This window comes from Ailuropoda melanoleuca, chromosome 7 (assembly GCF_002007445.2).
Source record: "Ailuropoda melanoleuca isolate Jingjing chromosome 7, ASM200744v2, whole genome shotgun sequence".
Lineage (NCBI taxonomy): Eukaryota > Metazoa > Chordata > Mammalia > Carnivora > Ursidae > Ailuropoda > Ailuropoda melanoleuca.
In genome coordinates, this window is record NC_048224.1 from 5746431 (window position 1) to 5771102 (window position 24672).

The window sequence follows — 24672 nt, forward strand, 5'->3', positions numbered from 1 at the left end:
CACAAGTATTTTCATGATGCACATAAGTCATTTATTTTAAAGATTCTTGGAAGACATTCTTCATGTAACTCAATTAAATTTAATTCTCAACCTTTCAAATTCATTGCCTACTAATACTCCTCCTCCTTTTTTAATGTATGTAATTCCTCTTAATAGCTTCAGAATCCACTGCTGCTTTGATCACAGGTTGGGAAATGTTGCACTAGCACTGTGTATAAAACCTTGGTTTGAGTCATAACTCTGTCAGTTAAATCAGTTCTATGGTTTTGAGCAAGGCACAGATCTGGATATCAAATTAGAATATTACTCTCTAAGAATTTTTTTTTTTACTTTGAAAGTAATTTATTTAAATGTTAAATATATATATATGTTTTTATATGTGTATATGTGGTAAATGTATTTATTTTATTTTTTTAATATTTTATTTGTTTACTTGAGAGAAAGCATGAGTGGGGCGTGGGCAGGGCAGAGGAAGAGTGAGAAGTAGGCTCCTCACTGAGCAGGGAGCCTGATGCAGGGCTCAATCCCAGGATCCCGGGATCATTACCTGAGCTGAAGGCTGACGCTTAAGTGACTGAGCCACCCAGGTGCCCCTGTGGTAGCTATATTTATATATACACATACACATCTCTATATGCATACATATTACATATGTATATATACACACACATATATATGTATATATTAATGCCTTTCACTCTCTTTTCAAAGATATATCACTGTATTAGGTTTAAGTGTACAACATAGTTTGCTCTATGTAGAGTTGACCATTGAACAACAAGGGTTTGAAGTGCATGGGTCCACTTATATAAATATATTTTTGATAAATACAGTACTGGACTATAAATGTATTTTCACTGACATGATTTTCATAACATAATTGCCTAGCTTACTTTCTTGTAATATAGTATATAAAACATACGACATACAAATATGTTTTAATCAACTTTTTGGAAAGACTTCTGATTAATGGTAGGCTATTAGTAGTTATACATCCATTTTTGACTGCACTCAGGGTCAGCTCCCCAACCCCTTCATTTTGTACAAGAGTCGATTGTATATATTTCAAAATGAAATAAGTAAGTTATTATATATTATATATATTATATATGTTATTATATATTACTACACATATTTTTTTGTGATGAGAACTTTTAAGATCTACACTCTTAGCAATTTTCAAAAATACAGTATTAACTATAGTGATCATGCTGTACGTTCCATCCCTGAAACTTATTTATTATATGCTGAAATTTTGTACTTTTTGACTACCTTCACCCATTTTGTGCCCTGCATCCCCATCTCTGGCAACCACCAATATATTTTTTGTATCCATGAGGTTGTTTTTTTTTAAGACTCTACTCAGAAGTGAGATCATATAGTATTTATCTTTCTCTGATTTATTTTATTAAGAATAATGCCCTCAAGTTCTACCCATGGTGCTGAAGATGGCAGCATTTGTTTTTTCATGGCCAAATACTATCCATTGTATATAAATATATATACTACATATCCTTTATCTATTCATTCATTGATACACATTTAATGCTGTTTGCCTGTCTTGGCTATTGGAAATAATACTGGGAATAACTTGGGAGTGCAGATATTTTTTTTGAGATACTGCATTTGCTTCCTTCTGGTCAGTAACCAGAGGTATAAATGCTAGTTCATATGTAGTTCTGTTTTGAGATTTTTGAAGCACTTCCATACCATTTTCCATAGAACTTGCACCACTTCACTCTCTCAACAACAGTGCACAAGAGTTCCCTTTTCAACGCTTGTTATCCCTTGTCTTTTTTTATTGTATTTTATTTATTTATATTTATATTTTTTAATTTAAGTATTGACACACAATGTCACATTAGTTTCAGGTGTACAACTTAGTGATGAGACAAATTTACACATCACGCTGTGTTCACAAGTATAACTACCATCTGTCCTATTACTTTGCTGTTACAATATTGTTGACTGTATTCTTTATGCTCTGCTTTTTATTCTTATGATTTACTCATTCCATAACTGGTGGCCCGTATCTCTCTTTTCCCTTATTCATTTTGCCCAACCACTGACCCACCCCTTCTGGCAACCATCAGTTTGTTCTCTGTATTTATAGTTCTGATTATGATTTTTGTGTGCTTATTCATTTTTTTAGATTCCATTTATGAGTGGGATCATATGGTATTTGTCTTAGTCAGACTTACTTCACTTAACATAATCCTCTAGGTCCACCCATGTTGACTCAGGTGACACAATCTTATCCTTTTTTATGGTTGTGTAATATTCCACCCTACATGTATGTGTGTATAGGTGTGTGTATTTTTTTTTCATCCATTGATGGACATTTAAGTTGCTTCCATATCTTGGCTATTATAAACAATGCTTCAGTAAACATAGGGGTGCATTATATCTTTTGAAGTTAGTTTTTTCATAGTCCCTTGGTAAATACCCAATAGTGGAATTATTGGATAATACGGTATTTCTATTTTTAATTTTTTGAAGAACCTTCATACTTTTTTCTACAATGGCTGCACCATTTTAGATTCCCACCAGCAGTGAGCAAGTGTTCCTTTTCCTCCACATCCTTACCAAAATTTGTTGTTTCTTTTCATCTGGATAATAGCCATTCTAACAGCTTTGAGGTGAAATCCCATTATGCTTTTGATTTGCATGTCCCTGATGATTAATGATGTTTAGAATTTTTTTCGTGTACTCATAGGCCATCTGTATCACTTCTTTGTAAAAATGTCTATTTAGATCTTCTGCCCATTTTTTATCTAGTTGTTTTATTTTGCTATTGAGTTGCATAAGTTCATTATATATTTTGGATACTAATGCCTTATCAGATATATGACTTGCAAATACTTTCCCCCATCCCATACTTCACCTTTTATGGTGTTGATGGTTTCCTTTGCTGTGCAGATTTTTAGTCTAATGCAGTCCCACTTGTTTACTTGTCTTGTTAGTTGTCTCTACTTCTGTTGGCATATCCAGAAAGTCATTACCAATACCAACATCAAGAAGCTTACTGCCTATGTTTTCTACTAGGATTTATATAGTTTTATTTATTTATTTTTTTAAAGATTTTATTTATTTATGTGACAGAGAGACAGCCAGCGAGAGAGGGAACACAGCAGGGGAGTGGGAGAGGAAGAAGCAGGCTCCCAGCGGAGGAGCCTGATGTGGTGCTCGATCCCAGAATGCCAGGATCATGCCCTGAGCCGAAGGCAGACACTTAATGACTGCACTACCCAGGCGCCCCGGATTTATATGGTTTTAGGACTTGTAAGTCTTTAGTCCATTTTTTGGGTTTTATGTATGGTATAAGATAGTAGTTCATTTTCATTATTTTGCAAATGGCTATTTTCCCAATACCATAGTATTCTGATTACTATAATGTTGTAATTTAGTTTGAAATTAAGAAGTGTAATGCTTCCAGATTCATTCTTCTTTTTCATGACTGCTTTGTCTATTAATACGGTGTCTTTCGTAGTTCCATAAAAATTTTAGGATTCTTTTTTTCTGCTTCTGTGAAAAATGCTATTGGAATTTGGTAGGAATTGCATGAGTCTGTAGATGGGTTTGGTTAGTGCAGACACTTTATCAACATTAATTCAACAGTTTATGAGCAGAGGTTACTTTTCTACTTATTTGTGACTTCTTTAATTTTTCTTTCTGATAGTTCATTGATTTTGTATCCTATAATTTTACTGATTAGTTTATGAGTTCTAACATTTTTTTTTAATCTTTAGGGAAGATAGATAGATAGATAATTTGCATATCCACAAATCAATATTACACAACATGGCTGTGGCAAAAAAAGAGGCAGTTTTTATTTGGCTATCTGCCCATGGTTCAGTTCAGAAGGAGAAGACAAAACACCCATCTCTCACTATTTCTCTGAGAGTGCTGTATCTGCATACTTTAAAACCTGCTGACTGATAGGTTGGCTACAGTCTTTCCCAAAGACTGGATGGCATATTCCCCACCTTTTCTCTCAACCAGTATCTGTGGAAGGAGCTTATACATATGTCTGGCACCAAAACTTTTGTCACTGCCATCTGAGAGACAGGCCTCTGATCATTGGCTTTCATAGCCAACAGGGCATTAACAAGTCCCACAGCACTGCAGAAAACTAAGAAGCAGTTCTAATAGGTGCAGGAGTACAACTTCTGTGGTTTTATGTCTGAGCAGGCAAATTTTTCCATCTCCCAATTTCTTCTCAGAAGGGTGTTAGTGACATACTTTCCTAGCAGCTATATGAGGGTCCAGGGTCTAATCTATAATTCTCCCCTAATGGATAATGATGGCTCTTAACACACCCTTACCTACTAGGAGCCTCTAAGAAGAACAAAGAAGGCAGCTTAAACAATCACAAAAGTTTGGGAGATGAGTAGGAGCTCAAGCTAGGCAGACTGACACAGTTCATCTCCAACACAAGACCATTTAGTCAAGACTGGTAGAGATGGATGTTTTACCACCACACAAGAACCAAACCAGATACTTAAGGAAAATGCAGAAACAGAAGAATAATTTCTGAACAAAGAACAAGAGAAAACTCCCAAAGCAGATTTTAGTGAAACAGATAAGTGATTCACTTGAGAGAGATTTCAAATTAATGATCATCAAGATGTTCAAGAAGGCCAGGAGAGTCATGCATGAATAAATTAAGAATATCAACAGAGAGAAAACATTTAAAAGTACCAAACAGTAATCACAGAGCAGAAGAATATAGCAATTGGACTAAAAAATATAATAGATTCAACAACAGACTAGATCAAAAGGAAGAAAGGATCTATGAACTTGAAGACAGGGCAGTGCCATTCATTCAATCATAACAGCAAAAAGAAAAAGAATGAAAAAAGAGTGAAGATAGAATAAGGGTCTTATGGAACACCATCAACTGATCCAGTATACTTATTAAAAGGGTCCCAGAAAGAAAAGAGAGAGAAAGGGCCAGAAAACTTATTCCATGAAATAATGGATGAAAACTTCCCTCAGTTTTCATTGTAGATATATCTAAAATGGAATATTTCTTAGCTATCAGAAATGATAAATACCATTTACATTGACATGGATGGAAGTGGAAGGTATTATGCTGAGCGAAATAGGTCAGTCAGAGAAAGACAATTATCATATGGTTTCACTCATATGTGGAATATAAGAAATATGCAGAGGATCATAGGGGAAGGGGGAAAACTGAATGAGAAGTCATCAGAGAGGGAGAAAAACCATGAGAGACCCTCAACTATAGAAAACAAAGTAAGGGTTGCTGAAGGGGAGGTGGATGGAGGAATGAGGGAATTGGGTGGTGGGCATTAAGGAGGGCATGTGATGTGATGTGCACTGTGTGTTATACACAGCTGTTGAGTTATTGAACACTACTTCTGAAACTAACGATGTAGGCTAATTTAATTTAAATTAAAAAAAAAGAAAACCAAAAGGCTCCCATTAGTAATATGAAATGTATAAAAATATAAAGCTCACTGGTAAAGAGGTAAATCCCATGTCAATCTAGTAGGAAGCTTAAAAGACAAAAGTATTAACTATAATTTCAATAATTTGTTAATGGAAAGTACATACAAAAAGAGATATATTGCAATATCAAGAACCTAAGTTGGGAAGAATAGATACAGCTTTATTATGTGTTCAAAGTTAAGTTGTTAACAGCTTAAAATAGACTGTTATAGCTATAACATGTTTTATGTAAGCCAAATGGTAACTACAAAGAAAGAACCTACAGCAGATTCACAAAAGATAAAGAGAAACAAATCAAAGCATACCACTAGAGAAAATCATCAAATCACAAAGGAAGTAAGAAAGACAAAAAATAAGGAAGAATGCAACTACAAAAACAACGAGAAAACAATGAACAAAATGTCAATAATAAGTACATATCCACCATTAACTATTTTAAATTAAATAGACTAAATCCTCCAATCAGAAAACAGAGTGACTGAACAGATCAAAAAGACTTAGTTGAATTTTAGGACACATGTAGACTGAAAGTACAGACATTTTTAAAAAGATATTCCATGCATATGGAAACCAAAAGAAAAAAAGGGGTTCCTATACTTATATTAGACAAAATAGACTTATGTCAAAGAATATAACAAGAGGCATTGCCATTATCAGTGATAAAGAGATTAATTCATCAAGAGGATATAACATGTACAAATATTAATAGACCTGAGAAATAGCAATACGGTAATAGGAGTAGACTTCAATATTCCAATTTCACTAATGAATAGATCATCTAGACAGAAAACCAACAAGGGAACATTGTATTTACACTACACTTTAGACCAGATGTGCCTAATAGTCATAGAACATTTCATCTAACAGCAGCAGTGTACACATTCTTCTCAAAAACACATGAAAGATCCTCCAGGATAGATGATGTTAAACCACAAAACAGTTCTTACTTAATAAATTTAGAAAGATTGAAATCATACCAAGTATATTTTCCAACCATAATGATATGACACTAGAATTTAATTTCATAAAGAAAAAAGAAAAATCACAAATATATGGAGATTAAATAATTTGCTCCTGAACAACTACTGTGTCAGAAAAGAAGTCAAAAGAGAAATAAAAGAATACATTAAGACAAACAAAAATGGAGATGCAGTAAAAGCAGTTTAGTGATTAATGCCTACATAAATAAACAAGAAAAATTTCATTTAAATAACCTAACTTTATACATTAGAGAGTTAGAAAAACAACAATAAATGAAGCCCAAAGTTAGTAAAAGGGAGAAAATAACCAAGATCAGAAAAGAACTGAAGTCTAAAAAGGCAATAGAAAAGATCAATGAAAGTAAGAATTGGGGGTGCCTGGTGGCTCAGTCGTTAAGCGTCTGCCTTCGGCTCAGGGCGTGATCCCAGGATCCTGGGATCGAGCCCCACATCGGACTCCCTGCTCCACTGGGAAGCCTGCTTCTTCCTCTCCCACTCCCCCTGCTTGTGTTCCCTCTCTCGCTGGCTGTCTCTCTCTGTGTCAAATAAAATAAATAAAATCTTAAAAAATAAAAAAGAAAACCTCAAAAAAAAAAAAAAAGAAAGCAAGTAAGAACTGAAGTTTCTTTGTAAATAAAAAATAGACCTTTTACTATATTTACGAAGAAGTGAGGGGACTCAAATAAAATTGTAAGTTAAAAGGAGGTATTACAACTGATACTGTAGAACTACAAAGAATTATGATCCTAGTATTGTTAAAACATACAACCAATCAAAACTGACTTTAAAAACTTCTTTACATATCAAAATATTTTGTGTTAAATAAGAAAAAAAAGTAGAAATCTCTATACGGTCTTAAAAAATTGCTGCCATTTTGGATAGAATTGATAAGATTTGTAAACTTTAGCTAAGGCAAAACATAAACGATTAACTAAATATGAAAACCTTTCAAGTAGACTTTGCAAGACTTCCAAATTCTGTAATTATAAGCAATCTACAACTATTAGAGCCTGATTATTATTAATAATAACAGACAGGTGTGATCTTTCAAGCAAATATCACCAAATTAGAATAAAAATATGAACATTATTTCCATAATGTAATTTGCCTTAAGTGATTTCTACCCATCAGTAAGCAGTTAAAAACAAAATAGAAGGCTATGATTTCAGTGACAAAAGAAATTTCTAGCTTATATGTAAAAGAAAAGATTTTATCTAACTGAAAAAAATTGGAATCTGTATCTAAACTTAGAGTATCTTTAGAAATATGGTGGCATATATTTATGAATTAGGTGATCTTTCATCTCATTTCTCTACCATTACAAACGTTACAGAATATTTGTTATTATACATAATTTGGGGGTACATATATTAATCATTATCTTTACTCTAGAAATTGAGTTTCTTGAGGGGTAGGGCCATATATTTAATGTTACAGACAATGAAGTGATGATCCTAAAAAAAACTTGCTAAGTAAATTAGAGAAATAATAACAGCTCCATGTTTTATATCTTACTATGTTCCAGGAGGGTTTTTTGCTTGTTTTGTTTTGTGTTTTTTTTTTTTTTTTGCGTTTTTATACCTTTATTTAACAATCAACGATTAGTTCTCATCCACATTAATTATCTGTAGATTTTTGAAAGTGGTGACATGTACAGAGTTACCAACGTATAGCATTTGTTTGGTGAATCTTCACCCTCCTTAAGTTTTCTGGACAACCACACAGGGGTACAGTATGGAACAGTCCTTATTCTTCCGGCCCAGATAGCGTTGTTGGGCTTGGTGTCAGTGAACACATCTGGAGTTCCCATCTTCTTCATGGCAAATTTCCAGATCTCTTTGAGTGCCTAGGGGCACGCTTCTTGAAATCCACTGCATGAATGTGCTTGTGAATGCTGATTGTGTATTCTCTGGTCACTACTTGTTGACAATTGAAATGCCCTCCTTCTCCTCACCCCTCACGGGAGCCATTCTGCCAGCCTTGGTTGGAAAGGAAGAGCCCGAGGTATTGTGGGAGAGGGAAAGCAGGTCGCAAGCACAGTAAGAATCTTTTTGTCTTTTTTTTTTTTTATGTGGCATAAAATTTATTTCAACTTTTGCAAGTCACAGTGTAATTATCTGTACAATGAATCTTTAGAAAGAGATGATGTAAAAAGACTGCCCAGTTATGTTCTGGAACTGGGTGTGAGCAGAGCAATATCCACCCCAAGTAAAATATTCTTTCTGACAAAACTTCTCTTTATTGGTAACTTACAATTGCTAAAGCACATTCATATTCACTGCCTCATTAAATCCTTACATCAAATCTGTGAGGTAGATTTTATTATTTGCTCTTAGTTTGTGAATGACTGGGATTGAAAGATGCTTGGTTTGACCAAGGTCATTCACTAAGTAAGTAGAAGATAATTAAACTGAATAATGTTTGTTAAATTCAAGACCTGTTCTCTTACTACTATACTAATTGTTTTTCTTGTTTTTATTTTATGGTTTTGAATTATATTTGTGTACAATATTTTTTATTGTCTTATACTTGCTTATATTCTCTGGCATTGTCATGTACGTAGAATTTATTTTTTTTAATCAAAATTAAGTATCTTGTGAATAGGGACAATTTCTCTTTGTATATACGGGTGTATTTCCTGGTTTGCTTCTTACATTGCTGGGGCATAGAGTAGGCACCCAATAGAGGCTTGCTGGATTAACATCTGATGAAAGTGCTACACATTAGTTTTATGTTTAGACGGTTTTGCTTGGAATATTTTCATGAATTAAGGAGGTTAAAACACTTAAATATACGAAAAAACAATTTCTCTTTAAAAAAATCAGGTGGGCTTATATTCCTTATGGGAGGTTGTTAAATTAATCTTGATTCAGCTCGGGTAGGGCATGCATTTTTTAACTAGTTGGGCTATTTCATTTGCTTTCACTGCCTGCAATTTGATAGGACCTTTTAGTCTTCTCAGGGCTTTAATGGTATTCATGGAAAAGCAGACTGAATTTTTTAAAGCTAATGAGGTGTCAGCTTCCGCAGTGACTCATTTTCTCTTTTGTCCACTATTTTCCATTCTTTGCCTCTGAGACAATATACAGTAATCAAAGCATAAGACTATTATCAGGAAAGCATTTGAGAAACTCACTAAAACACTTTCTAAAAATCAGAACCAAGATCAGCATTAATTTTAACAACTACTTAACATTTTCCTCAATTTCTAATTTACATCACAGAAAGATTGCATATTTATAACCACATTCATCTGATGATCTTTCAGCTCCTTCAACATTTTACCGTCGTAGCTCTTCTAATGCTCTGGGAATAGATTGAGCCTCTGCCCACTAACACTAATTTGAAGTTTTCTAAAAGTCCCTTTATAAGCAATAGATCTTCTCTTTGGCCAGTGTTGTCTGAAATTTTTGTATTTTATTCCTATTACTTTGAGTAAGATTTTTATTCAAATGAAGCATACTAATTTGAAACTAACATATAAATCTATTTATATATTAGCACGTATTAACCAACAACACATGAGCAGAAACTTTGGAATGAATGCTGGTGACTGACATGATTTTCTCATAGGAAAGACCCACTAAAAGGAACAATTCAGAAAGCAAAGATGAGGGGTGGTGATGGAATTAGGAATATGACAGGCCCTAATCAGGCCTTCTCTTCACTCACATACTGCAAATATAGTGATATCCATTAGATCTTAGGTATTGAGGATTCATCAGTTAGTGTTGACTCTGTTACCAATTGCAAAGCCATATGACATAGAAGAAATGTAATTTTTTTAAACCACAACTTTAAATAGCAAGTTTTATGACTGGTATGGATAACTGAAACAACTGTTTGTTAAAAGGGGTCACTTATCTGAGAAGGGATTATCTCCTATGATAAAAAAATCCAGTTTCATTCATGTTATTCTGTAATTTCTATTTCCATTCAAGTTTTAGCTTATTGTATATTTCTTAATTTCTAAGCAGGTTAGATTTTTAAAGGGCCAATTTTTTATTATGTATTTCTAGTTTTATTTGATTGTGAGTTGAGAAAGTGGCTTGTAACGTCTCTAAGTCTGACACTTTATGTTCTCTACCTTTCTACACAAATACATGTATAAGCAATATCTTTTGAGTTTATTAATAGTATTATTCAGGTCCTCCTTATCATTACTTTATTGTCTATAGATTTGGTCCATTTCTGTGAGACAATTTCTCATGTAATACTCCAATTAAGTTGTATTTTTAATCAAGCAAGCTCTCTTTTACTCCTTCTTTCTTTATATTTATCTCTATCATCTACCTATCTACCTATGTTTCTATCTATATACCAATATATATAGATATATATCTATATAATACACTTTACCCTTAATAGCCTTTGAATATATAGATTTGGCAATTTTTTCATCTCCAGAATAGATTATTTCGTTACTTTTTTACTTTTTACATATGTTCCATTTGTTTGATTTTCTCCTGTAGTTCCTACTCAGCATTAGATCCTCTGGAGTGATCCTCCAATTTTGTTTTTTCTTATTCCTTGCAATTTCCAAATCTTTATATTTTTCTCTACTGCTTTGAGATGTTTTCTATCTTTGATCTTTCATTCTGTACCTATAGGTTTATAAAATACTTTTCTCCTTCAATGAATCTACTGCATTGTTTTCTGTGTCTTTTTTTATTTTTAATCCTTAGAAAGCCTTGTTTGAGCTACTTATTTCTTCTAATTACTCCACTATCTTTATTCAGGTTTGTCCTCCATTAGTTCTAGTTCTTTAGAATTGTGCTCAATTTGTTCTGACTGACTTTTCTCTCTCTGGTTGATGATGAAACTTTAATTGTTGTACTGTGCTTTTGTTTGCCCACTAAGCCAGCTCAAAGTCTGAGATGGTTATTAAAAGACACCGTGTTTGGTAGAAGACAATATGGTTGTTTACCCAGCAAACTACTGGGTAGAAGAGGCAGCCCCTGCTGAGGGATCTGAAAGAGGTCTCCTAACACTAGGGCCTTTTAAATAGCCTCTCAGCCTCAGAGAAAGTAGGAATCAAGCTACAGTGTAAGTTCCTTCTATATGGGACCAGGGACATGAGATACTTTATGCAAAATTGATGAGGACTTTCCCTTGCAGGTTCCCATATCAATGAAGGTCATTTCTATATAGACTTCATTTCTTTTGCCTTAGAGTTCTATCTTGTTCTGTAATGGACACCAAACATTATGGTAAAAATTTGACACAAGGTCTCCCTGCAGGGTCTCTTGCAGAGCAAAGGCTTCACTGGTACCCAGCTGGCAGTCAGCCCAAACAGCAATTTGGCTCAGAGATGAAGGTAATCTGGAGTTGGAGGGTAAGTTGGGTTGGAAAGAGCTCCATCATGGTCATGCCCTAATTTGATCCCTGGAGTCACAACAGCAAATGAGGAAACTGTATTTCCTACTCTTATGACCCCTGTGTTCTAATTGAGAGAAGAAAAACAATGTAAACTTACACATGAAAAAAAAAAGTTAACAAATCTCAGTGATATACTATGAAGATAATCCAGTAAGTGATAGGAGATGTCCAGGAGATTTCAGAGCTGCATATGATTGGATAGTGAGGGCACTGATCTGAAATAGATAATAAGCTGAGAAGTGCAGGATGTGCAAAATTCTGGGGTTATACATTCAAACCATAGAAATGGCAAAGCAACAGCCCCAAAAGAGGATTGGACTTCTGTGTAAGAAGAATAAAAAGAAGGCCCATGGAACTAGAACATAATACTCCAAGCATAGTAATTGGTACAGATAAATGCAATAACTAAAAAAGGTAAAAAAATTATGTGTCCAGAGTATTCTCAAAATGAGGTCAATAGCAAGTATTAACATTAATATTAAATAAAAAATTTCTTAAACAGAAAGCAAATATTCCATATCTAACCTAATATTAAGAAGACTATCACATAAGCACAAAAATATTTAAAAGTATAAAAAGGTGGGGCACCTGGGATGCTCAGTTGGTTAAGCCTCTGACTCTTAGTTTCAGCTCAGGGTCATGAGATCAAGCACCATGTCAGGCTCCATGCTCAGTGCAGAGTCTGCTTCAGATTCTCTCCAACTCCCTCTGTAACTCCCCCAACTCTCTCTCAACAAATAAATAAAATCCTTAAAAAATAAAAATATAAAAATTTATTTTGTAAAACTATTTCAAATAAGTGTATAATTCTTTGCACAGGAAAGGTTTTCATTGGTGAAAATATATACCACAAACTTCACTGAGATATCTCAATATACAAAGACTTGCATATGATGTTAGTTATCAGGATCTGTTATATTTATACCTCCAAAAATATCAAGCAATTTCACATTTTTATTCTATTCTCATGCTATCCCTTTAGATTGATAAACAATGTTTTTATTTTCATCTTCCTCAAAAATAAATTTTGGGACTAAGAACCAAAATGGACACATAGTAAAACCCAACCTCTGTCTTCCCAACAAAGATCAACAATAAATAGCCATCCTCTAAAGAAGATGTGATATATATATATATATATATATATATATATATATATTCAATGGAAAATTACTCAGCCAATGAAAAGGATGAATACTTACAGTTTACATAGACATGGATGGAACTAGTGGGTATTATGCTGAGCAAAATAAGTAAATCAGAGAAAGACGATTATTGTAAGGTTTCACTCATATGTGGAATATAAGAAATGTGCAGAGGATCATAGAGGAAGGGAAGGAAAACAATGAGAAGTCATCAGAGAGGGAGAAAACCCATGAGACTGACTCTCAACTGTAGGAAACAAACTGAGGGCTGCTGGAGGGGAAATGGGTGGTGGGATAGGGTAATTGGGTGATGGGCATTAAGGAAGGCACATTATGTGATGAACACTGAGTGTTATATGCAACTGATGAATTATTGAACACTACTTCTGAAACTAATGATGTACTATAGGTGGGATAATTGAATCTAAATTTTAAAAAAAATAAATAAATAAAATAGCCATCCTCAAAGAACTCTTGGAAGAACTCTGTAGTCCACTTAAGAAAATTTAGCAACACAGTGGAACAAAAACCCTTAATATAACCACACAAAAAGAGAAGGAAGAGGGGTTCATTTTGTCTTCATCATCCTTTCCCCCAACCCAGCACTGCTTACCACCAAAAGGGAATGTCCTAACTAGAAAGAGTTCCCTGCATTAGGTAAGGAAGAGTGGGGTGAACAACTACCTTTCCAGCCTTTTGAAACACCCATGAAGGTCTTGCTCCAGTTTCACTTCACCAAGAACAGCTAAGAAATACAGAGAAAACTAGGAACGAAGGAGAAAGACAGTGGCTACCAAGAACAGCCATGCCCCAGGAATGATAGTGGAACAAAATGACCTGCTTTGCAGACAACTCAACAGATTATACCATTGAAAAAACCATCAGATTTTACCAGCTTTCACCCCACAAGTATTTGCACAGTCCAAACCTCTGTGACTATATGAGTGTAAGATGCAGCCTAGAACTACACTGGGATTCCCATACCAGGCATGCACTTGGGACAAGCCCCTCTACCTGTGTACTTACATTCTCCTGACACGCCCATCATTAGCCTCCTCTATAGTGAGCAAGTCTAGGAATAATAATAATTTGGGCATCCAAATACATGAAGCTAATAGGTCACCACAAATTTTCAATCCAAAATGATAAGCACCAGTGCTACGTAGGGTTCCTGAGCAGGATAGAGACACAGGATTGGATGCAATAACCCCTCTGCATTCTGCATTGTGCTTGAAGGAAAAGAGATTGGAAGGAACACTTTGAGGTTGGAAACATTGATTGCATAGGCAACTTTTTTTTATATGTTTATGTTCATGACATAATAAAACTAATCAAAGACAAAGAGATTTTAAAAGTAAGAAGAAAATGTTCTTATACAAGGAACCTCCACAAATCCATACAAATTCATGAAGCTAATAGAACATATTAACACAGAGCAAAAAGACCTTCTCCAAGATACATTATAATGAAACCTGTCAAAAATCAATGATAAAGAATTTTAAAATTATACAGAAAAAGAAATTTTAAAATTATACAAAAAAAAGAAAAGTAACTTATAAAGGAAAACCCTTTGGCCATCAGATTTCTTTGTAAAAACTACATGCCAGGAGAGAATGAAATGACATATTCAAAGTATTGAAAGATAAAAATTGCCAGCCAAGACTACTGCTGTACTTGACAAAAGTTATCCTTCAGAAATGAAGGCAAAATAAAGGCTTTCCCAAAAAAAAAAAAAAAAAAGCCAATGGAGTTCATCACCACTAGACTTGACTTGCTGGAAATGCTGAAAGGAGTTTTCTAAGCTGAAATGAAAAAGTCATCTACTAGGGGTACACAAGTAAATAAAAGAACACAAAACTCTGATAAAAGTAGCAAATAGTAAGAATTAGAAAACTGTAACTATTTTAGAATAGTGTAATAAACATTTATTTATAGCATAAAGTTTAAACAAAAGAGCATTAAAAATATAGCCACAATGTGTTAATGAATTCACAACATTAAAAGTGGTAATTTGTGACATCAAAATATAAAAGCAATGTGAAAAGGGTAGAACTTTTGTAGACAAATTAAAATAAGCTTCTATTAACATAAAAAAGGACTATTTTATCTATGAGATGTTTTATGTATACTTCACTCAAGGTAGCCACAAAGGAAAAATATGGAGCAGGGAAACTATATATAAAAGCTGTAGTGACTGAAGAAATCACCATGGAAAACCATCATTTTACAAAGGTAGACAGAAACAAAAGGAAAAAAAGATACAATGAAGATACAAAATTACCAGAAGCCAAAAGCTAAGATGGCAGTATTAAGTTATTACATATCAATAATTAGGCTAAATGTGATATATTGAACTTACAAGTCAAGAGATATAGAGTGACTAGATGGATGAAAAACTAAAACACAACTATATGCTCTGTAGAAGAGATTCATTTCAGCTCTAAAAACACACAAAGGCTCAAAGAGAAAGGAAGTAAGATAGTTCAAGCAAGTGGAAACCAAAACGAGGCAGGAGTAATGATACTTGTATATCAGATAAAATAAACATGAAGATTAAAATGGTAATAAGAGACAAAAATGGTCATTATACATTGAAAAGATAAACTAATCACAGATACATAAGCTCCCAGCTCTCAAACACCAAAATATATTAAGCAAATACCAACAGATATAAAGAGAGAAATAGACAATAGGAAGAGACTTCAATACCTCACTGCCAACAATGGATAGCTCATCCAGGCAGAAAATCAACAAGGAAATGTAGGAATTGAATCATACTTTAGATCAGGGAGATTTAACTGATAGACGGTAGATAGATAGATGATAGATAGATGGATAGATAGATGATAGATAGATAGATAGATGATAGATAGATAATGGTGATAGATGATAGATAGATGATAGATAGATAATGATGATAGATGATAGATAGATAATGATGATAGATGATAGATAGATGATAATAGAACATTCCATCCAATAGCAGAATACACATCTTACCCAAGTGCACATGACATTTTTTTCCGGGATAGATAATATCAGAGAACACAAAACCAGCAAATTTAAGAAGACTGAAATCATACCAACTCTCTTTTATGAAACTAGAAATCAGTAAGAGAAAAGTAAGAAAGTATGAAAATATGTGGAAACAAAACAACACATTTCTCAACAATCATGAGTCAAAGAACTCAAAAAGGAAATACAAAATTATCTCAAAACAAATGAAAATAAAATACAATATATCAAAACATGGAATGCAGCAAAACAGTTCTTAGAGCAAAGTATATAGCAATAAATGCATGTATTAAGAAATTAGATCTCAACCTAATTTATACCTTGAGGAACTAGAAAAAGAACATATTAAGGCCAACGTTAACAGAAGGAAACATGATAAAGATTAGAGAAAAAACAAAAGAAATAGAACGGAGTAAAACAATAGAAAGGATCAGTAAAAATAAAAGCCAATTCTTTGAAAAGGTAAAAAAAGAAAAAATGACAAATCTCTAGTTAGATTCACACACACACACAAAAACAAGATTCAAAATAAGAAATAAAGTGAAGACATTAAAACTGATACTACAGAAATACATCACATCATAAGAGACTACTATGAATAATTATATGCAAGCAAATTAGATAACCTAGAAAAAAAAATGTGTCCACTTCTAGAAACACACAACCTACCTATACTGAATCTGGAAGGAAAAAAAAATCTAAACAGACCAGTAACAAATAAAAGATTGAATCAGTAATCAAAAGCCTCCCAACACAGAAAACCCTATGACTAGACAGCTTCACTAGCAAATTTTACCAAATGTTTAAATGATGACTTAACATCAACCCTTGTCAAATTCTTTCCCAAAAAATTCCAGATACATTCTACAAGGTCAGCATTACCCTGATACCAAAACCAGATAAGAACATGATGAGAAAACTATAGATTAATATTCCTGATGAATACAGGTACAAAATTTCTCAAAATATCAGCAAACCAAATTTATGAACACATTAAAGGATTATACACCATGACCAAGAGAGATATATACCTAGGAAGCAAGGATAGCTCAATGTACACAAATCAATTAATGTAACAAAAGATAAAAATTACACTATCATCTCAAAAATACAAAAAAAGTTATTTGACAACATACAACATCCTTTCATGATAAAAATTCTTCTTTTTTTAAAGATTTTATTTATTTATTTGACAGAAAGAGACAGCAAGAGAGAGAACACAGGCAGGGGAAGTGGGAGAGGGAGAGGCAGGGTCCATGCCAAGCAGGGAGCCAGACATGGGGTTTGATCCCAGGACCCTGGGATTACGACCTGAGACAAAGGCAGATACTTTAAACTGAGCCACCCAGGCGCCCCCATGATAAAAATTCTTGACAGCTGGATATAGATGGAATATACCTCAATATAATAAAGGCCATATTTGAAAAACCCATACTCCCTGTTACATTCAATGGAGCAAAAAAAAAAAAAAGAAGAAGAAGAAGGATTTTCCTGTAAGATCAGAAATAAGACAAGTTGCCTACTAGTACCACTGCTATTCAGTATAGTATGGAAAGTTCTAAGTATAACAATTGGGCAAAAAAAGAAATAAAAGTCATCCAAATCAGAAGGGAAGAAGTAAAACTGTCACTATTTGCAGATGACATGATGTTATATATAGAAAACCTTAAGGACTACACAAAAACTCTGAGAACTAATCAAGGAATTAAGTAAAGTTTGAAGATATGAAATCAACATACAGAAATCAGTTGCATTTTCATACACCAATAATGCAATATCTGAAAAAGAAATAAAACTATCCTATTCACAAAAGACTTAGAAATAATAAAATACCTAGGAATAAACTTAACCAGGGAGGTGAAAGATCTGTACAATGAAAATTACAAGTTGTTGAAAGAAACTTAAGATACAATTGGATGGCTTGAGTACATGGATTATGTTGGAAGTATTAATATTGTTATCAGTAATTATATTAAAATACCAAAGGCCTTCTTCACAGAAATAAAAGAAACAATCCCAAGATTTTCCTGGAACCACAAAATACCTAAAGGAAGCCAGAGAAAAATAAAAAAAAAGATGTAAATATCATACTTTCTTATTACAGAGTATACTACACAGGTATCATAATAAAAACAGTATGGTACTGGTACAACCTAAACCCATAAACCAATGCAACAAAATAAAGACCTCAGAATTAAACCCCTTGATATATAGTTAACTAATACTTGACGAGGGAGCTAAGAACATCCAATGGGCAAAAGACAATTCTTTCAACATATGGTGCTGAAGAATTGGATAAATACATGAAGAACCATGAAGTTGGATGCCCATCTTATGCCACTCACAAAAACTAACTTGCAATGTAGAAGATGTAAAGACTTACTACTCTAAAACTCCTTGAAGAAAATGTGTGGAAGAAGCTCCTTGATGTGGGTCTCAGTAATGATTTTTGGATATGATGCCAAAAGCCCAACAGAAAAAAAAAAATAACGGAACTTCAATAAACTTAAATGCTTCTATAAAGAAAAAAAAAGACTACTTTCAGAATACATAGAGCTTTTTGCAAGCCATATACTGGATAAGGGGTTAATTTCCAAAATATATAAATAACTCATATACTCAGTAACAATAAAAATATAAAATACAATTTAAAAATGGGAGGAAGTAAAGAGGTATCTTTTCAAGAATGACACCCAAATGGCCAAGAAGCATATGAAAAAGCTGCTCACCATCACCTATCATCAGTGAAATGCAAATCAAAACAATAATGAGATATCACTTTATACATGTTTAAATGGATATTATTAAGAAGATACAACAGATGCTGACCTGATGTGGTGGAAAGGGAACACTTGTACACTTTTGGTGGAAATGTTAGTTGGTCCAACCACTATGGAAAACAATATGCAGACTCCACAAAAAAAAAAAAAAAAGACAGAGAGAGAGATCTACCATATGATACGGCAATGTCATAAAGAAAATAAAAACAGGATTTTGAAGTTATATATATCTACTCCCATGTTTGTTGCATTATTCACAATTGTCAAGGTATGGAATCAACCTAAATGCCCACCAACACCATTGGATGAAGGATAAAGAAAATGTAGTACGTGTATATTATACCTGCATACTATTATAATAAAAATATTATTAAGCTACAAGCAAGAAGGACATCTTATAATTTACAAGACCATTGATGGACCTTGAGCACATTATGACAAGTGAAATAAGTCAATGGGAGACAAGTACTGTATGATATCCCTTACATACAGAGTCTAAAAAGGCAAACTCGTGAAACAAGAATAAAATAATGGTTATAATGGGATGGGGGGTAGAGCATAAGATAGATGCTGTTTAAGAATAAAAACTTGCAATGAATAATAAGCCACAGAGATAATGAACAACACAGGTTTGAACTGCATGAGGGGACTTATGTGGAGTTTTTTTGATCAATATAATACAGTACAGCAAATGTATTTTCTCTTCTTTATGATTTTCTTAACATTTTCTCTTCTGTAGCTTACTCTATTGTAAGAATATAGTATATAATAAATAGAACATATAAAATATGTGTTAACTGTTTATAGTAGCAGTAAGGCTTCTGGTCAACAATAGGCTATTAGTAATTAAGTTATGGAGGAATCAAAAATCATAAGTGGCTTTTTGATTGCAAGGAGTGTTGGTGAGCCTAATCCTTGCAGTGTTCAAGGATATGAATATAGACAACAATATTGTACTATAAACATCAAACTCGCTTGAAGACTAGACCTTAATTATTCCAACTATTAAAAAGAAAGGATAATTATGTAATGTGATAGAGGTGCTAAATATCCTAGTGATGGCAATCATATTACAATACATAGATGTATCAAATTATCATATTATGCACCTTAAATTTACACAATGCTAAACGCCAAATATATTCAATTAAAAATAGCTATAGTTACAATGTTAATGGATCTGCAACATGAAAGGATGTCAATTATGACCCAAACATAAAAAAGGGAAGTAAAATGTTGAGTTTTGATGTGAGTGAAGTTAAATTGTTACCAGAATAAAATACAGTGTTCTATATATATTTTATGTAAGGCTCATGAGAACCATGAAACAAACACCTACAGATTTAAGAGATAAGTGAAGGCAATAGGAGAATACCACAATAGAAAATCACTAATTTATAAAAGAAGGTAGAGACTCCTGGGTGGCTCAGATGGTTAAGCATCTGACTCTTGATTTCTGCTCAGGTCATGATCTCAGGATTGTTAGATCAAGTCCTGTGTCAGGCTCTGTGCTGGGTGTGGAGCCTGCTTGGGATTCCCTCTCTCTCTCCTTGTCCCTCTGCCCCTCCACCTTCTAAAATAAATAAATAAATAAACAAACAAACAAACAAACAAAAGAAGGTAGCAAGAGAGGAAGAAACAAGAGATCTACATATAGCCAGAAAATAATAAGATACCATTTTAAGGCTTTACCTAATCAATAATTATGCTAAATATAAATGGAGTGAACTCTCCAAGAAAAATACATATAGTGCTGCCTGGCTGGATTAAAAAAATAACACTCTACTATATGCTGCCTACAAGAGACTCACCTCAGCTTTAAGGCTTAAAACATATAGGCTCCAAGTAAAAAGATAACAAAGATACTCCATGCAATGTAAACCCAAAGAGAGTAGTAGTAGTTACACTGAAACAAGACAAAAATGACTTTGTCAAAAAATTATAACAAAAAAATAGTCATTATATAATGATAAGGGGAGGCAATTCAAAAAGAGAATATGGCAATCATAGATATTAAATGCACTCAACATTGGAGCACCTAAATATATTAGGCAAACCAAAAGATCATAGAGAGAAACAACAAATAGAATAATAATATGGAATTTCAATGCACTATTTTCAACATAGAGAAATCATCCAAATAGAAAATCAACAAGAAATGTTATACTTGATACGCATCTTACCAAATGGACTAAACAAATATATACAGAACATTCCAACCAATAGCAGCAAAATACACATTCCTTATAAGCATACATGGATATTATCCAGGAGAGATCTCATGGTCATTCACAAAACAAGACTTAGCAAATATAAAAGGATTAAAATTACACCAAGTATCTTTCTCTGCCACACTGGATATGAAACTAGAAATCAACTGCAAGAGAAGCTGGAAACTTCACAAATATGTGGAAATTAACACACTCCCAAATAACCAATGGGTCAAAGGAGGAGGGAATCAAAAGGGAAATCAAAAAATATCTTGAAACAAACAAAAATAGAAGCACAACAGATGAAATCTTATGGGATACTGCAAAGGAGCTCAAAGAGGGAAAGTTAAAGCAATACACAGAGAAAAGAAAGGTCTCAAAAGAACAACCAAAATTTATAGCTCAAGGAACAAGAACAAACTAAGCACAACATTAGTAGGAGGAAGGAAACAAAGATCAGAGAGGAAATGAATGAAATACACACCATAAAAACAATATAAAATATCATGAAAATTAAGACTTATTTTTTTCAGAAAGATAAATCAAACTGATAATCTTTAGACTAAGAAAAAATATTCAATTTTTTAAAAATGAGAAATGAAAGGAGTCATTAAAACTGAAAATTTAGAAATACAAATGTTGGGGCTCCTGGGAGGCTCAGTTGGTTAAGTGTCTGCCTTCAACATGGGTCATGATCCCAGGGTCCTGGGATCGAGCCCCATGTTGGGCTCCCTACTTACCAGGGAGCCTGCTTCTCCTTCTTCCTTTGCCCCTCCCCCTCTTGATGAACTCTTTCTTGATCTCTTCCAAATAAATAAATGAAATGTTAAAAAAAAAAGAAACACAAAGGTTAATAAGAGACTATTATGTAAAATTATACATTAAACTAGTTTAACCTAGAAGAAAACATGAAAAAATAGAAAATGTGAATAGACCTATAATCAGCATGGAAATTCAATTAGTATTCAAAAGACTCCTAAAACAGAAAAGCCCAGGGCTACATGGTTTTCCTGGTGATTCTACCAAACATCTAAAAAAATTAATACCAATCTTTCTCAAGCTCTTCCAAAAAATTGAGGAGGTAGACACACTCCACACTCATTTTACTGGAACAGCATTACCCTTATAACATAGACACAAAAGGACATTACAAGAAAAGTATATTACAAATCAATATCCCTGATTAATACAGATGCAAAATCCTCAACAAAATATTAGCAAACTAGATTCAATACCACATTAAAAGGAACATACACAACAATCAAGTGAATTTATCCCTGACATGCAAGGTTGGTTCAATGAATGAGATACACCATGTTATAAAAATAGAGGATAAAAATCATATTATTGTAATAGATACAGAGAAAGCTTTTGAGAAAAAAAGCATCCTTTTTTATGATAAACCAACAAACTGGGTATAGAGATCAGGAACAAGATAAGTATGTCCACTCTTACCACTCCTGTGCAGTGTAGTACTAGAAATCCTACCCAGTGCAATCAGGCAAGAAAAAGATATCAAAGCTCCAAATCTGAAAGGAAGAAATAAAATTGTGTTTGTTTGCATATGCTATACATAGAAAATACTCAACACTTGTCAAAATAACCTGTTAGAACTAATGAACCAATTCAGTAAAATTGCAAAAATACAAAATCAATATAGAAAAATCAACTGTATTTTTACACACCAACAAGGAAGCATTCAAAAAGAAATAAAGAGTGCCATTCACAACAGCATCAAAAACAAAACAAAAAAAATTCTTAGGAATAAATTTTATTAAGGAGTTGAAAGATCTGTTCACTGTTTAAATCTATTTACTACCCAAAGCAAGTATAGACAGTGCAATTCATCAAAATTCCAAAGGTATTTTTCATAATAATAAAAAATCCTAAAATTTGTATGGAATCACAAGAGAGCCCAAAAAGCCAAAGCAATCCTGAGAAAGAACGAAGCAGGAGATATCACACTTCTCAGTTCAAAATATGCTACAAAGCTATAGTAATAAAAACAATGTGGTACTGTAATAAAAACAGAAACACAGACCAATGGAACAGGATCAAGAGCCCAGAAATGATCTCATACATATACAACTGACTGATGTTTTACAAGGGAGCTGTGAGTACTAAGTGGGGAAAGGATAGCCTCTTCAATAAATAGTGTTAGGAAAACTGGCTAAACATGAATTTGGAACTCCATCTTACACCACTCACAAAACCAGACTTGAAATGGATTTAAAGACTTAAAAATAAGACCTGAAACCATAAAACACCTAGAAGAAAACAGTAAAAATGATCTGTAACATTCATATCGGCACTGATTTTTTGACATGATACTAAAAGCACAAGCAGCAAAACAAAACAAAAATATGAACTGGGACTGCATCAAACTAAAAAGCTTGTGCACAGCAAAAGAAATAACAAAATGAAAAGCCAACTTATGGAATGAGTGAAAATGTATGTAGATCATTTATCTGATAAGGAAGTAATATTTAAAATATATAAAGGACTCATAAAACTCAAAAGCAAACAAATAATTTAAAAATAGGTAGAGGAAGTAAATAGATATTTCCTTAAGAAGACATACAGTGGCACCTGGGTGACTCAATTAAGTGTCTGCTTTTGGCTCAGGTCATGTTCTCAGGGTCCTGGAATTGAACCCTCATTGGGCACTTTGCTCAGTGGGGAGCCTGCCTCTCCCTGTCCCTCTGCCCCTCCCCCTGCTCATGCTCTCTCTCCTTCTCTCAAATAAATAAAATCTTTAAAAAAAGATATATAAATGGCCAACTGGTACATAAAAACATGCTTAAGATACCTAATCATCAGGGAAATGCAAAGCAAAACCACAATATCACCTCACACCTGTTAGAATGTCTATCATAAAAAAGACCAGAGATAACAAGTGTTTGGAGGATGTGGAGAAAAGGGAACCGTATGCACTCATGTGGGAATGTACGTTGGTACAGCAACTATGGAAAACACTATGGATGCTTTTCAAAAAATTAAAAATAGAATTACCATATGACCCAGCAATCCCACTTCTGCATATGCAGTCAAAGGAAATGAAAATAAGATCTCAAAGAGTTGTCTGCACTCTCATGGTTACTGAAATATTGATAATAGCTGAGATATGGAAACAATCTAAGTATCTGTCAATGATCAATAAATAAAAAAGATATGGTATATATACATAACAAAATTATTCTGCCATGACAAAGAAGGTGATCCTATTGCAACAACATGAGTGGAACTTGAGAGCATTATGCTAAATGAAATGTCTGAAAGAGAAAGACAAATACAGTATAACTTATACTGTGATATAAGAATCTCAAGAAAAGGAACCCATAGAAACAACTTAAAATGGTGGTTAGGTGGAGGTGAAGGTAGAGGTAAGGAGAGACATCAGTCAAAGGGTACAAACTACCAGTTGTAAGACAAATAAGTTCTGGAGATATAATATACACCATAGTGATTTTAATTAATAATACTGGAGTGTAATCTTGAAAGTCGCAAAACTGTAAATCTTACATGCTTTCATTACAAAATGGATGTAATTATATGAGATAATAAAGATGTTAACTAACCCTATTACAATAATCATTTTGTGATATGTGTATCAAATCAATTTATTGTATACCTTAAACTTACATAATGTTATATGTCAATTGTATCTCAATAAAGTTGAAAAAATATT